This window comes from Rhinatrema bivittatum, chromosome 8 (genome assembly GCF_901001135.1).
Source record: "Rhinatrema bivittatum chromosome 8, aRhiBiv1.1, whole genome shotgun sequence".
NCBI classification, from domain to species: domain Eukaryota; kingdom Metazoa; phylum Chordata; class Amphibia; order Gymnophiona; family Rhinatrematidae; genus Rhinatrema; species Rhinatrema bivittatum.
The window spans coordinates 190,856,494-190,870,953 of record NC_042622.1 but is presented as its reverse complement, the minus strand read 5'-3'; the positions used below and the strand labels follow the sequence as shown (position 1 = coordinate 190,870,953).

The 14,460-nt window shown below is 43.6% G+C and overlaps 1 protein-coding gene and 1 long non-coding RNA gene across 8 annotated transcripts in view; one reads left to right on the top strand and one right to left on the bottom strand.

Moving 5' to 3' along the window:
* AUTS2 (activator of transcription and developmental regulator AUTS2) overlaps positions 1-14,460 on the bottom strand; it is a 1,828,564-nt gene that overhangs the window by 735,419 nt on the left and 1,078,685 nt on the right. The window lies entirely within an intron of this gene.
* Positions 3,020-5,427, top strand: LOC115096924. Its single transcript, XR_003858163.1, has 3 exons — positions 3,020-3,090; positions 4,983-5,107; positions 5,249-5,427. It is a non-coding gene; the product is annotated as an uncharacterized LOC115096924 (long non-coding RNA).

Sequence of the window (14,460 nt, the reverse complement as noted above, 5' to 3'; positions counted from 1 at the left end):
CTCTACATGCAGAGCAACAATGGAAAAACAGAAACATTACCATTCTTCATAAAAACATTAAATAATAAAATCAAGAAATATAAAACAATCATAATTGTAAAATAATATTCATAAAAAATATTTCAAACAGTTAATGAATAGAATATACAAAATTTCCCAAACACAAACAAAATATTTCAAAATATCTGATGAATAAAAATCCAATAATTAAGATATGTTCCTTTGCCCCCCAAAAAATTTAATATTTAGAAAGAGCAGAATTATCAGATTATGCCCAATAATTAAAACTAATAAGGATTAAAAAAAAATCTCCAATGCTCCATACCTGGGATCTTGATTTCCAGTCACCCTGAGACTGTCGTGGATTGGGGGACGTAGGGATGCCTAAATTTTATCTTCTTTCTCACACACCCACACAATAACACATTCATACTCTCATACACTCCTTCTCTCTAACAGGCTCTCTCTCCCTCATAGATACATTATGAGGTACATTTTCAAAAACAGCGCACGCACGAACAAAAGTACGCTGGATTTTATAAGTTACGTGTGTAGCCGCGCATATCTTATAAAATCCGGGGTTGGCGCGCGCAAGGGGGTGCACATTTGTGGAACCTGCGTTCGCCAAGCCCGGCGCGCGCTGCCTGTTCCCTCCGATTTCGGAGCGGCCTCGGAGGGAACTTTCCTTCCGCCTCCCCTCACCTGCCCCTCCCTCACCTGCCGCCTCCCCTCACCTGTCCCTCCCTTCCCCTACCTAACCCACCCCCCCGGCCCTATCTAAACCCTCCCCTACCTTTGTCGGCAGATTTACGCCTACCCAAGTCAGGTGTAAATCTGTGTGCGCCAGCGGGCTGCTGGTGCGCCATCACCCGACCCGGGGGCTGGTCCAGAGGCCTCTACCACGCCCCCGGGCCACGCCCCCACCCCAAACTGCCACGCCCCAAACCGCCCCCTGACCCCGGACACGCCCCCTCCTGCCCCTTGTACGAAGCCCCGGGACTTACGTGCGTCCCGGGGCTATGTGCGCGCCAGTGGCCTATGCAAAATAGGTGCGCTGGCGCGCGAGTGCCCTGCGTGCGTAAATCCGGCCGGATTTACGCGCGCAGGGCTTTTAAAATCCGGCCCTATGTGTGTGTGTGTGCCTATGAGAGCATCACACACACTTGTGGGCAGATTTTAAATGCCTGGCTCGTGTAAATTCCGGTCTTTATGCGCATGGCCGGGCGAATTTTCCAAGAGGCCCGGCCCCACACATAAAGGCCGGTATGTGCTCAAATGCCGGGCCAGCGCCATTGTTCACTCCCTAATTGGAGCGGACTGGGAGGGAACTGGGGAAAGCCGGGATGCGTCGCTGTGCGGGAATTGCCTAAGTCCTCCCCCCCCACCTTGTGCATGCTGCCCACACATGTGCACGCGGATTATAAAATCCGGCGCGCATGTGCGAACGGCCCCCAGATTTTATAATATTTTATAATATGCGCACGCGTCCACACACACACACAACCAGAAGATGGGCCTCTCCAACAGCTGGTGGCGGCTTGAGCACCAGCAGCTTGCAGCCTCTCTTCTTCTTCAGCTGCCAGAGGCCCTGCGGTCTCTGCTGCTGCCGGCTCGCCGCTTCCCCTGGGTGTGCTGCCCGGTTCAAATGCACGGTATGCACACCCGCTCTCGCCTGTATAATAGGCATGATTATCAAGACATAAGAAGAAAAACATAAGACCGTGCATTATGGCTTCTGTTTTGTTGCCCTATTTGAAAAGAATCCTTTCTGCAGGCATAAAACGGGAGAACATATTCGATGAACTCTACCAAATGAATCCTTTATTGAAACTGTTTTACTTCTGGCAAAAACATGGCAAGATCTTCTTCCTCTTCTTAAGTAAACAATTAACAGGTGTAAGATGCATGAAACATTTCGTTTAGAACTAACAGAGATGGGCAAAATAAATCACAAAATGTCCTTTCACTACCTGGGTATTACCAGATGGGTAGAGTTTGCCCCACTGTGATGCTGGGTTGCAAACCAGTATTAAGATTCTGGAGTTTTGCTATTATTGCTTCAATTTGGCCAAGGCCTGTTAACTGCTAGCCAGGTTACGAGGTCATCAAGGGAAAAAAGCCCTATCTGGTAATCTACAGATAATGAAAGGGGTTTAAGATTCCAATCCTGAATCACAACCTGGCTGTCCATCTCAAACATCTAGAGTATAAAGCAATTGCATCTTTTGTTAAAGTGCAGGAGGTACCAAAGCAGATAACCAAATGCTGCTTTTTTTTTTTTTTTTAGCATACTCCAGCTTAATTGTTGTAATGACTCAAATCACGTCTCTACCAACTATAACAAAACAAGTGAGTTACAAAAAGTTACCAGTAAAATGTATACGTAAACTGTGTGTGTCAGTCAGTTGATGGACTGTACAATTTGGGCCTGATTTCAAAAGCATTTACCTGCTCAAAACTGGGTTTTACACATGTAAATGCAGTTTTTGCATGTAAGTGGATTTTTAAAAATCGCTTCATTGTATGCCATTGAGTTGTCTTTAGGCTTCAGCAATGCTAAGTGCACTTAATGCGGGTAAACGGGTTTTGAAAATTGCTACGATAGTATGTTAGATGTACACGTGCAACTCCTTTGAAAATTCACCTGTTTATGTAAAAATGCTTTATTACATTGAGGTCATTTCTAGAAAACTAGCAATTTATTTACTTAATGATGTTAAAGAAAAAGATGTTGATGTTGTTAAATGCAAGTGTTATTACCAAAGGTTGCATTAAAAATAATTAAGTCTTTGTATCTCATCATGTGATATATTAATCTTTTGGTCCTGAAAAAAAATATAAAGATGAATATTTCTTTATGAATATTCATTGGGTTGCACAATCCTTGTGATTCAAAAGGAAAGAACGGTTCTCTTCTATGTCCAAGGTTCTCTAAGCATGGCAAAGTGGTTTATCAGCCATAATTACTTCCCAATTACATGGTCAAAATATTATATTAAGAGCACTTTGTTTTCTGGTTGCAGCCCTTTGATCGGGTTACTCTGGAATGTGCTGGCATGATGTACGACTGCTGTCAGCACAAAAATAACAGTAAGTGCGCCCGAGCGGGCCCCACCTGCCCAGCGTATGTTCTCAATCCCTTAGGCAGAGAGCTCAGCTAAGGGAAACGTCCTTCTACCACAGTAAAGGCATGCAGGAAAGGGAAAGCAAAAGAAAACGGAAGAAGGATTAAGGGAGAGAAAACCATAAATGTCAACTAACTCTGGCCACACTCATTCTGTCAAGGTTTGCACCCCAAAGCCTGTCATGGGAATAGACTTCTTGGAGCAGACCTGATGCAGAAAGATAAAGAGACAGAGAAAAAGAGAGCAACCAGATCACCCCAGGTCCAAAGGGTCAGAGCATGCCAGTCACTTTACCCTCATTGCATGCACGGTAGGGGACATGCATGGAAAATGAAATTGCTTCGTTTAGTTTTCATTTAGCTTTCCATTTTATTTTGTGTTTTTCTTTTTTCATTTATTTCATTTTCCCATTTAACATGTGCTACCTGGATTTGGCGTGTACTGAATTTAGTCCATGCTAAAGTGACAAAAAAAAAAAACCCCAAACAAACCCAAAATTAAATTTTATTTTTTATGTAACATTTGGGATTGGAAAATGGCACAAAATGAATAACAAACTTTATCGCCGTTTCCATGTATTTTTTGAAATGATAAGACATCCTTAATGCAGGGAGAGTTCATTCAATTTAACAAATTTGTATTCAGCCATTTCAGGGATCAACTAGTACAAAGCAGATAGCAACAAAAATAATATATATTATTTTCAGATGCCATAAAACAAATTCTTCATAAATCCTAAAATACATTATCATTAAACAAACAAAAAAATCCAAATATGCATTTCTGATTCCCCTAGGAAAAAAACAGGACAATAGTTCCAAGCAATCAAGGTCAGCAAGCCCCTTTTGACAAGGTGCTTCATGCGCTTCCTAGGAATGAAGAAAGACCCAAGGCTGATAGGAGAGAGAGAGTAAAAGGCTGAGGAGATGTATTCCAGGCCTCATTGCATCGTAACACAAAAAGAGTTTTTACAATGTAACTTTAAAATAAATCGCTGTCCCTCATCATTGAACAAATGAAAGACAAGAAGGCTTTGCTGACAGCTAATATCCAGTTCGACTTGTTTTATTTTTCAGAAAAATGATTACAGAAATACTTTTATCAATAACATAATGATCTCGCGGGTGCCATTTTGAATAGTCAAATAACTTGCTTGGAAAAAAGCAGGCATCCAACACAGCCCGGAAACACATTCTGTGAGTGTTTCCTTCGGTGTGTCAGGTCTGCATCACTGTTCCCAGGCAGTGTTATCATAACTGTATTTTGTTGGGAGAAGGGGGAGGAATGGGACATAAACTGTACATCTTACAGCAAACTTTCCGGCCAGTTTACTAGTGTGCACTAATATTGACTGTTGAAACATGTACAAATGGCTGATGTTAATGACAAGCAAATGAGCAAAGATGGCAAAGTACATGTATGCTTTACCTAGGTTATCACAAATACTTTATACCTCACTGAGGTATAATTTTTTATGATAATGAATTGATAAAGCAGTTTGTGCTTGCACTTTATTGCTGCCCTAATAGATCATGAGCTGTTTTGCATTTAATTATCTTATTAGCTGAGTTTATGCATTAAAAACCTAAAGTACGTGGGTTAAAACTGCAAATTAATGCGCACAAGAGCTCACAATCAAAATTTTGCAAGTCAATTATCATTTTATGGTGTGCTTCCAAAAGCGTTAATGAACTTTATTGTGTTGGCCTCTAAGGGCCTGATTTACTAAGGCTTTTCTCCCATTCTGTGTCTATGGGAAAAATGCTTAGTAAATGACCCCCTAAATGAGGTAACTGTGCAGATTGAGAAGGCATCAATGAAAAGCAACATTGGCTCATCAAATTTGTTTCCTTATAGGGCTGGTCCAGTGATTCAGCGGAAGTACAACCCCCGGGTGGAGGGCATCTCAGCCGTCTTGCAATGGTGACACCTAGTGGCCAGACTTGGGGTCCACATTAGCCAGGTTCCAGAAAGGAGCCCTGGTATGTGGCCACTATCTACGGACAGTCACAGCAATGGTTTGGCTAAATCAGTTGGAAAGGGACATTTTCAAACTCAGGAAGTTTGCTTAACTGACTTTTTGAAAAATGACCTGTAAAATAAATATCTTTTTTTTTTTCCAGCTCTCTTCTAGCGGACCTGAAAAATCCATGAGTCTACTAATCAGTTTCTTCTCTTAGGCTTTTCTTCTTTCAAGCTTGAAAACATCAGCCTACAAACATTTTGCTTCATTGTTTTACCAACACCTGCATCTATCTCTCTTTTCTGAATGGGTCACATCAGTTCTCAAGTTCCAGGACAACAGCAGTTTGTTAAAGAAGGGCATCGTTCTTTCAAAGCACAATGAATAAAAAAAATAAATAAAATGCACCATTTGTGAAAAACGAATTCTTCAATTACAAACGGTTCTATCCTTGTAAGAAGAGGGAAATCAATAAAACCAAATGGAAAAAAAAATTCACCGTTATGCAATACTCAGAGTGCAAAAGGGAAAAAAATGAAAGGTTTTAAATTCACACATATTAGGAAACCAAACGGGAGCTATAAAAACCCAATTCAATTTAATTGGGCGCCCTCTTGACGGAAATGTTATTAATACAATTGTATAGTCAAAACCTGCCTGAAATCCCAAACGCAGTCGATTACAGCAATGAAAACGTTTAATGCCCAGAAAGAAACATGGTATTGATGGGAGATTCTTCTCCTCTCCCCCCAAATCTTCTTTTCAAATTGTTAAAAAACAAAAGCTGGTCTCGGACAGCTCCCATGAATTATTCACATAGTATTACAGTGTATGTCAGCAGTCTTGCAGTGTTTAAAAAAAAAACCAAACAATACAAAACTTAACTGCAAGCCAATTAAAATGTAAACTGAGAAAGACGGATAAGGCTCTTGTTTTTTGTAGTGTGAGCTCGAGCAGCTCATAACAATATGAGGTACAACTTCTAGACCTGCTAATTAGACAGCGACTTTAATCAGCAGAATGTGTGGGGTTTTTTTTTAAATTTTGAATGTCTAGTAGGACATGCACTTCCACATCCAGTAGATTAATCCCATAGGGCTTGAATCACTGCACAGGCCTTCATCAATGTGTTAGTTAATAACAGTACTTTTTTTTTTTTTTTGTTCTGTCTTTAAGAGCAGAGAAAGCTTCATCCCTTTTCCTGTCTGACACATAGTGGCTCACTCATAGAGAAATCAAATATGATGGCATATAAGCATCAAAGCCATTCAAAAGATTTTGTTCTCATTTCAGATGAAAAAAAAAAAAAAGATTTATTGGATATGGCCTATAATTGCCTTTGATTGCTTTTCTGTTTTGTTTTTTTTTTTGGGGGGGGGGGGGCGGGGGGTGGTTAACATTTATTTTGAGATATTGTTTTCTACCCAAACATTTTATGGAAGCCTACCTGAAATTCACATATATTTTTTTTTTAGCATGCGAAGAGGGTGATACTTGTACAAGTAGTGAGATGTTTTTTTCAGGGCTTGCCATGTGATCTTGTTACTGCATGAACATTTTAGGCCAGGCCTGGGATTTTTTTTAATCTTGTATCGCAGTGTATTATTTATTTTATTTATTTAATTTTAAGGGCCTTCATTCTCAGTTTTTATTTTATTTCTCCCAGGAATGTATACGTGATTATTTCAACAAGAACAAAAATGATATTTACCAAGAAAAATGATGCACCACTTTTCCCCACTGATCTGTCCTGTTTGTGTTCTGGTTGTAATACATACTGATACATTTCCAGGAAAACTAATATAAAAACTGAAAATGAAAGTCTCTATTTATTGTTTTGTTAGATATGTTCTTTTTTTAGATTATATATGCTTTTGTGTAACCCACCTAGAACGGCAGATAGTATGGACCACACAATTTTTCATAATAAATAAGTAAATTAAATAAACAAAAATAATAGATGACAACCAATTAGCCACTCCTTCCAAACACTGATTTGGTACCGCAGTTGCTGATACTGGATCCTCTTCCACTGGGAAACACAGATGAATGTCATCTGCAAAGACACTATACCTCTCAATCACTTCAACCAATGGAACCACCAGACATTAAACAAAGCTGGCGACAGCAATGAACCCTGAGGGAAAGAAGGTGGAGGTGAAGAATTCCCATCCCAGCTGATAAAGTATGATCATCCAAAAAAAAAATAAAGATCTGAACCACTTCAAGGGAATACCCCCAATGCCTATAAGCTGTAACCTTTGTTCCAATAACTGATGATTTACTGTGTCAAAGGCTGTGGACACAGGTCTAATAGGATTGGGAGACTATCCTTACCCCTGTCCCCATGCCTTTGCAAATCATCTATCAATGCTAACACCGACTCTGTCCCATAACCCTGGTGAAATCCTGATTGATACTAATGAAACATATGAGTTTCCTCAAGAAAATGTGAGAGCTGTAAGTAAACCACATTCTCCATTAATTTACTCAGAAAAGGGAGATGTGAAACAGTGCAACTGTGCTGCAAAAACAAAGCCTCGGAACACTGCTTCTTTAAAGTGGTTCTAATCACAGCCCTTTCCAAGCAATCAGAAAGCGACTCATTCTCTACTTAGGTGTTCACTATTGACAGCAAACAATACTGTCTCAGAGCTAAGTTCTTCAATCATGCTCACAGGCACAGGGTCTAACACACATATTGTCGACTTCACTTCACCAAGACTCTCTGCAACTTATTCAATGTTAGATGTCTAAATTCCACCCAGTCCAGATCACTCTGATTTTTTTTCCTGATTACGCACTATGGGGCGGATTTTAAAACCCCCGCGCGCGTAAATCCTCCCGAATTTACTCGTGCAGGGCCCTTGTGCGCCGGTGCGCCTATTGGGCGTGTCGGGGGCGTCGCCGAATGATGTGGCGTTTGGGGGGCGTGACGCGGCGTTTGGGGGGGCGGGCCCGGGGGCGTGGCCGCGCCCTCTGGAACAGCCCCCGGGTTGGGTCTTGGCGCGCTGGTGCAGGCGTAAATCCATGGATAAAGGTGGGGGGGGGGTGGGTTAGGTAGGGGAAGGGAGGGGAAGGTGAGGGGAGGGCGAAAGAAAGTTCCCTCCGAGGCCGCTCCGATTTCGGAGCAGCCTCGGAGGGAACGGAGGCAGGCTGCGCGCCGATCCTGGATTTTATAAGATACGCGCGTATCTTATAAAATCCAGCGTACTTTTGTTGGCGCCTGGTGCGCCAACAAAAGTACGCGATCGCGTTATTTTTTTAAATCTACCCTTATGTTCCGGCTTCTTCCAATCAGACACAGCACTATACACACATTTCACCCTTCTCACTGAGACTCTACCATTTAATTCCTTCTTTCCTTGGCTCTTATTATCGACATCACCAATCTCAATCTGAGCAAGCTCACCTACGGTCATGCCTAGAATCCAGCAGGCAAACACAGAAAAAGTTTACAAAGCAGGTAACAATTTGGAGCAACACCTGTTTTTACCTTTTTCTTCCTCCTTTTTCAGAGGGACAGTAACTTTTAAACAGCTATGCGGATGCACACATTCGCACGTATGCTGGCTCGCATCCAGAGACGTAGCCAATTTATAACATACTTGCATATATGCACGCATGTCATAAAATAGGTTGAACGCGCATACATGCGTGCACAATTTTAAATGGATACATGCATGTGCACTCAAATGCCACTTCTACTGCGTAAGTCGGGAACATTTTAGAAGGGACGCGTGCCAAAGCCATAGGTAGTTTTCCCAGTTCATTCCTAGTTCACCCAGTTTAGGGATAGGACTTGCAAATCCCCCTAATTTTATAGCCACCTTCCCCCCCCCTCCCCCCCGTTAGCTCCACCTTTAAAACCCCACTGCCTGGCCTAAATTTTATTTTACTACTTACATGTCTTTCATAGCAGAAATAAATGTACATGGCAGGGGACCCTGGCACACGCCTGTGCATGTAAGTATTTATGCACACAGTTTTTGGCCAGGCCCCGACATGCGCATGCCCAGTCCAGACCACACCTATGCTCCACCCCTTTTTAGGAACTTTTCACTTGTGCGCGCAGCGGGAGATACGTGCATCCATGGGTGGCTTATAAAATCCGCTCGGCGCGTGCCGGCCCAACTTGTGCACATATCTCCTGCTTTTGGCTCACACAGGGCTTTAAAAATCTACCTGTATGTATTTATTAGAAAGAAGATCGATTAGATACACATTTCAAGCACAGTTGTCATGCTAAACGTTTCTCAAATGTAAACAAAGTAGGTGCAAGGAAGATGATTATTACAGGGTAACAATCAGTTTTAGCCTGGGATTTATGGGAGTTAGTGTTCTAGTTTATCTGTGTTAAGTGGTGCTTTAAAAAACCAACTGTGGTGATGCAGGTAAAATATGCCCAAAACACGATTTTGGGCATACTTTTTTCAACAGTCATGGCAGGCATTCAGAGAAGCAGGATGGGGGCTGGAGGCATAGTCGAGGCAGGGAATGCATTTAGACGCATACTTTCCATCAGAGAGCTGTTTGGGGGGAGGTGGCAGGTAGCTTTGCTTGGGCAGCAGACTGGATTGGCTATACTCTTCAGGTAAGGGAGGGGGGAGGGGGGAGGATCGGGCATGACGTATTGTAGGCCAGCAGTTTTCAACCAGTGTCCTGCCAAGCACATGCAGGTGTGTCGCCACACTTCCTGGTCTCCTGCTAGCTTGGCTGCTCATTTCTCCCTCTCTTCTGCTCCGAGTCCCACTCTTCCTCCTCCTGGGCTTGAAATGCTGATAGCCCAAGCGGAACACAGCAAAACTACTGATAGAAACCATGTAGAGCAGCAGCACTAGAGGCACTGGCCTCTCCTTCTTCCTGTCCCCGTGGATCGGAAAAGGAAGTGCTGTGCAGGGTGCCCACAGACACAGGGAAAAGAAGAAACTGTGCCATCATCCCAAGCAGAAGCAGCACTACCCTGGCCATTGGGGACAAGATGGCAGCATAGAAGGTACACGGAACGCTCGAGCTGCTGACTTCTTTTTCTTGGAACATTGTTTTCGCTATGCCGGCAAAAAGGAAAGGGAAGGTAAGAATCTACCCTACAGATACCTTACCTCCCCCTGATGCAGCTGGATAGAGCGTTTTCTGTCCCAACTGGATCAACAGGGAGTCTGTGAAACCGCTGGGAGTCCCCGTGAAGGACAGCGGGGAGCTCCTTTGCAGGAGACGTCCCTAAGCCCCTACCTGCGCCAGCCTCCGGCTCAGCGTGACCCCAGCAGAGATGCCGCTCAGCCGCTTGCTGATGTCGCGGCAAATGTGACTGGGCAGGAGGGGGCTGTTTCGAGCGCGGTGCTCGGTGAGGAGAACTCCCCAAATGCCGGAGAAGAAGCTAACCTCAGCGAGGGAGGACGGAGTGATATTACATTGGGAGATCTACAGAAGAGAGAAAGATCTGAGGTCCCTCTGCAGAATAACCAGGAACAGACGACGCCAAGCATTCGGGGTGAGTCCGCACTGTTACCGTCAGGCGGTAACCCTGGAGGCAATCTGGGACTTGGTGGCAGGGTTTGGAGCCTCTCTAAACAGGCTTGAAAATAAATTGGATTCTGTCGTCCAGAATTTCCAACAAAAAATTGTGGACATACAAGAATGGACAGATATTATTGAAAATAGGGTTGGTGAAACTGAAAATAAGATTAATGGGGTTATAGTTAAAGATCAGCTTGCCTGTTTAAGACACTTGGAGGCAATGGAAAATAATATCAAACATCTTAATATAAGGATTTTGAATTTTCCAAAGGTTGCAGGGGAAATTGCTTATACCACTCTGAAAAAGTTCCTCACTGAAGTACTTGCTTTTCCTCCAGATAATTTTCCTTCTGTGAATACATGTTACTTTTTGAATAAAAGAGCTTCGGCTGTAGGAACTATTCCTGCAACTATCCCCGTAAACTTAACTAGTTTTCTGGAAGATTCTAGTACAGATGTATTGGAAAGAAACACCTTGTTTGTTTCTTTCATTGCCACCCAAGACGTCAATAATGTAATGAGAGCTTATTTCAGAAATGTTCCAGTAACCTTTTATGGTCAGCCTTTAAAGATTTATCCTGATCTGGCACAAGTTACCCAGATTAGGAGAAAAGAATTTCTTTCCGTGAGGTAAAAAGTAATTGTATTAGGTTTCTCATTTGTCCTGCGATATCCTTGCAAATGTATATTAAAAAAGGGTGAAGAGACGTATATATTTTTTTCAGTCTGATAAATTACAACAGTTTATTGAAGCAAAGCAGCCTACCACCTCTTCTCCAGTTCATCATAATGGGCAGAGGTCTTTAAATACATAATGTACCAGGTTAAAATCTATGTAATTGCTGTATTGCGATGGTTACGTTTTTTATCCTTGTATCTCCTTTGAAATTTTTGCTTGTCCCTAACAGGCTGTTTTTTCCTTATTATTTGCTTTGAAATACAAATTGAACAAATTCTGGGGCAGATTTTAAAACCTACGCACGGCCTACATTTGTGCACGCTACCCAGCGCGCACAAATGTACGCCCGATTTTATAACATGCGCGCGCACCTTGCGCACGTCGAGCCCTAGGGGAGCCCTGATGGCTTTCCCCGTTCCCTCTGAGGCTGTTTCGAAATCGGAGGGAACTCGGAGGGAACTTTCCTTCGGTCCCCCCCCCTAACTAACCTGCCCCCAGCCCTACCTAAATACCCCCTACCTTTATTTTGTACGTTACGCCTGACGGCACGCAATACCCCGGCACAGCAGCAAATGGCCGCCATGCTGGGGGCCTCAGTCCCGCCCCCGCCCTGCCCCCACCCTGCCCCTTTTTTCAAGCCCCAGGACATACGTGCGTCCTGGGGCTCTACGTGCGCCGCCGGGCCTTTTGAAAATAGGCCCGGCACGCGTAACCCCCCTATGCGCGTAACTCCTCCTGGATTTACGCACATAGGGCTTTGAAAATCTGCCCCTCTCTGTTTAGCTAAATTTAAATAACTAGTCATGTGAGATATGTTGTAAAGACTGATGATCAAATTGTTAAAAAGTTTACGTTTCCAATTTGTAATGTAAAAAACTGATAAAAGATTAAAAAAAAAAAAAGAAGCAGATTTACCCTGAGTAGGGGGAAGAGCCGCACCGCCCAGAGCAAGAAGAGGAATAGCGTCAGCTTTCGCAGCCAATCAGACTCTTATCTTCAGCCATAGGGATTGGAGGAGGTGCTGGTGGCTGCTGCCACCACTTGTACTTTGATCCAGGGGTGATGAGGAGTAGTGAGAGAGTGATTTCAAGAGAGTACGTGTGTATGTGACTGAGATCCTGTGTGTGTATGAGAGAGAGAAAGCATGTGTGTGATTGAGAGCCTGCGTGTGTGAGAGATAGAAAGAGCATGTGTGTAAGTGAGAGAGAGAGCCTGCGAGTGTGTACCTGAGAGAGAGAATGCGTGTGTGCAAGTGTGACTGAGAGCCTTATGTATAAGTGAGAAAAAGAGTAATGAGCATGTGTTTGAGAGTGTGAAAGATAGCATGTGTGTGGGTGGTTAAGAGCCTATGTGTGAGAGAGAAACAGCATGTTTGTGAGAGTCTGTGTGTGTGAGAAAGCATATGTGTGATTGAGAGCCTGCATGTATGTGATTGAGACCCTGTGTGTATGACAGTGATGGAGCATATGTGTAAGTGAATGAGAGCACGCATGTTACAAAATTGGCGTATCTATGTGCGCGCGCCGGGAATCGTGTGCTCATGGACAAGTGTGCATTGCTTTAAAAATTGACCCCTTATTTAGCAGTATTTATATCTTACTCCTTTCAAACGGGCCAATTCAGTAAAAACGCGGGAGAGCGGACGAACGCCTGCTCTCCCGGCGCGTGCACCGGCCACTCGCTGGCGCGTGCGATTCAGTATGTAAATTAGGTGGTGTGGTAGAAACGGGCAAAAGGACGCGCTAGGGACACTAGCGCGTCCCTAGCGTCTCCTTTTGACCTGGTGCGGCGACTGTCAGCGGGTTTGACAGCCGACGCTCAATTTTGCTGGCGTTGGTTCTTGAGCCCGCTGACAGCCACGGGCTCGGAAACCGGATGCCGGCAAAATTGAGCGTCCGGTTTTCGGCCCGATAGCCGCTGGCCCAATTTAAATTTTTTTTTTTTACTTTTTACACCCTTCGGGACCTCTGACTTAATATCGCTATGATATTAAGTCGGAGGGTGCACAGAAAAGCAGTTTTTACTGCTTTTCTGTGCACTTTCCCGGTGCCGGCAGAAACTAGTGCCAACCTTTGGGTTGGCGCTAATTTCTTAGAGTAAAATGTGCAGCTTGGCTGCACATTTTACTTACTGTATCCCGCGCGCATACCTAATAGGGCCCTCAACATGCATTTGCATGTTGAGGGCGCTATTAGGTGCCGCGGGTTGGACGCGCATTTTCCACCCCTTACTGAATAAGGGGTAAGGGAAAACGCGCGTCCAAGGGCAGGTTAACAATGCGCTCTGTCAGCCTGAAAGTTTGGGGCAGGTTACATCAGAACATACATAATCAAAATATAGAATACAGGTAAAAGAAAATAGCTCATAAAACGAACATAGTTAAAAAAATAGATATCCTTAGCTAGAACTTTGTAGCAGGGGCAACCGGTCGGACTGAATTAGCTATTTATGTCTTTTTCTGCTGACATTCACTACATTACCATATAATTGGGTGGGCCACATGGCTCTTATCTGCTGACATGTTCTACATTATATTACTATGTTATTATTTAATAGGTTCTCATAGTGTTGCTATGTAAGAAAGAGAAAGAAGTTCAGGGGTTTTGTTAACACTGATATAGTAACTCAGATTTTTCTGAATTAAAGAAAAGGGTTTCCTTGAATTCTGCTTGGCTCTAGGTTTGTTTCTGCCACATGACTGTGTCCCATAAAACAGCGGTGCTGGAATTGTGATCTCAGGATGCCTGGGGATCCTCCATGTGCTTGGCTGCGGCTCCAGGTTTGCTGACTAGCCCAGAAGAAGGCGCAGTCTTCTGCTGTTGCCATCACTAGTGAGTGTCTGATTGGACACGTACAAACAAAAGGGGCTCTGGAAATTATTTATAGGCCAAAATGGGTGGGAAAAAGCTTGAAATTGCATGTTTTGGGATCTGCATAAAATCCGGGTTTATGCACATATGTAGCTCTTTGACAATAGCCTCAATAGGTATGCACACAATTTTGTGTGTGGTTTTACATACCTAAGGTGTTCTGGGGATGGAGTTGGGACAGCTTTGTGATTTGCAAACTACTATCGATCTTTTATCCCGCATTATGCGACCATCGTTGCCCCGATGACAGCCCTGACCCGGAAAGGTGCGGACCCCAAAAACTGGCCTCCTGCGGCAGAGGCTGCT